Source organism: Fomitiporia mediterranea, assembly GCF_000271605.1.
Source record: "Fomitiporia mediterranea MF3/22 unplaced genomic scaffold FOMMEscaffold_7, whole genome shotgun sequence".
Classification (NCBI taxonomy): Eukaryota; Fungi; Basidiomycota; class Agaricomycetes; order Hymenochaetales; family Hymenochaetaceae; genus Fomitiporia; species Fomitiporia mediterranea.
In genome coordinates, this window is record NW_006760392.1 from 2,048,254 (window position 1) to 2,050,794 (window position 2,541).

Consider the following 2,541-nt stretch of genomic DNA (forward strand, 5'->3'; position numbering starts at 1 on the left):
GGATTTGAGTCAGATCTCTTAGATTATCTTGGACACAAAACAGGAATTGTTTAGGAGAATAAGATTTTCATTATCATTCTCCCCCCTTTTATAACCTACTTGTCTTAAGAGTAAATCAGCTTTTGTCATTTGTGTTCTGAGTTTGTAGGTTAGTACAAAGTCATAGTCCTACAGTTCTAACATCTAGCAGGCTTGACAGTAGTTGAGCTTCTGAGGTGCCTGGAAGTACTGGAGATTAAGGTGATCACTCTAAATCTCAAACTTCTGTGTAACACTAAGGAGATATTAACACTACTCCTCTAAGGAACAGACAATTATAAGGAGTTCCTTATTATAGATAGGGTAGTTCTGTTCTGTTATAGAGAGGGATTCTGATCAGAACACTATCAGACACTACTTTCTGTCAATGAACTAGGACAGTACTACTCTATTTGTAAAGTCAGAAGAGTTGGCTTCAACTTGGAACTTGTCTGTAACTGTCAGAACTGCTAATACAGGCTTACTAGTAATAGCCTACTTTAGGGACTCAAACACAGACTACTACTGATCCTCCCATTACTAAGGAACATCTTTACTAGTGAGATTGTGAAGGGGCTAAGTAATAGTACTAAAGTCTTGAATGAAGCATTAGTAGTAGTTTACAAACCTAAGGAATACTTGGACCTGTTTCAGGTTCTGAGGTTGTAACCAGTTCTGAACTACAGTTACCTTTGCTGGATCTATACAGACCTCTTCTCTACCAATCACAAAGCCTAGATAATCTACTGACTCCTGTGTAAAGGAGTACTTTGCTTCTTAGAGAAACAGTTTATTATCTTAGAGCTGTTGTAGAACTACTTGAATCAGTCAGTAATAGTACTCAACTGTCTGGGTAAAGATCAGAATGTTATCCAGATACACACTAATGTGTTCTGAGTCAATCAGATCTGTGAGGATGTGATTCATAAATGACTAGAATGTTGTAGACAAGTTAGTTAGTCTAAAGAACATTACAGTTGGTTTATACAATCTGTGATTAGTTTAGAATGTAGCCTTCTACTCATCTCTGTCTCAGATCCAAATATTATTGTATTCTTATTAAACATCCAACTTAGTGAAAACCCTGAATGTATGCATCTTATTAATGAGCTCCTGAATCAGGGGGAGTAGGTACTTGTTTTTAATAGTACCCTTATTGAGACAATAATAATCCTGGACTAGGCAGAGCTTCCTATCTTTCTTTTTGATAAAGAAGAAAAGGGAGGCTATAAAGGACTTTGAGGGTTAGATCTGACTGTTCTGAAGATTTTCCTGAAGGAACTCATTAAGTGCCTCCTACTTGTCTCTGTTGAGTAAGTAGACCTTACAATCCTTAGGTTAGAAACCCTTAGTCAATTCAATTACATAGTTCTAGAGACAGTGTTTAGGAAGCTGGTTGAATTCCTCTTTACTAAAGACTTTAGGGAACTCTTGGACAAAATCTGGCAGGCTAGGTCTATGTGTGTTCCAGAGTAGAGTTGTTCTGAGAGGGTTCTAGACTGGTTCTGTCTCAGACATCCTTTGAATCAACTCTATTCTACCTTGACTAGAATATGTATCCACATATTTATCCTAGTTGAAGAAGAACAACTAGTCACCTTCATCAGAACTGTTAATAACATTAGAAGTGTCTGTATTTACTCAGAACAGTAGTGTAAGGTAGTTGTAAGACTCAGGACACTAATTGAACACAAGTGTCTGCTCTAACTAGTTAATAGTAGGGTTGTAAGCTTTGAGCCATTCAAATCTGATAAAGACATCTGTCTTTCTAAGGTTAGTGACTCTAAACTTAATACTTTCCTTATAATCCTGAATAGTCATTCATAGTTGGACAAACTCAGTGATCTAACCATTCTGGTTCAGGGTTCTGTCTACATTGTATACTAGGATCAGAAGTGGAACACATTGAGTAGGGAGGTAGTGTTCCTACACAAAGGCCTTATTAATATACAAACTAGTGTATTTACTGTCTACTAGAACTGTTGTTTGGATCTAGAAGGATTCTAAGAAGAGAGCTAAGAGGACAGAGACCTAGAGCTGGTACTTAGAACATCCTTGGATGAACTGCTACTTGTTCTGAAGGGAATGTACAGCTTGTACAGCCTTATTGTCTGAGAGAGTAAGTATATGTACTAACATTTCCTTATTAACCTCTCTCTTTCAACAAGGACAGACTCATGTCCTCAGCTGTAAACTCAGCTGAGACTATCCCTACTTAATACTATAGACAAACTACTGAGTAGTGAACAGGACTAGGTAGTGTTCTGAACATTCTAAGATTTTAGAATGTAGAAGTAGCAGGTTAAATTGTACAGATTTAGACTCAGATGAAGTGTGAAGAGAAGAATCAAAAGAATCAGAAGAAATAGGAGAACTATCTACTTTTGTTTTCAACTTTTTCTTTCTAATAAATAATTTTGTTAATTTATTTTTCTACTTTTCTACTTTTTCTACTTTTCTTACTTTATTTACTTCTAATCCTACAGTGTCTATTGAATCAAAAGTGACTATTAAAAAATCTGA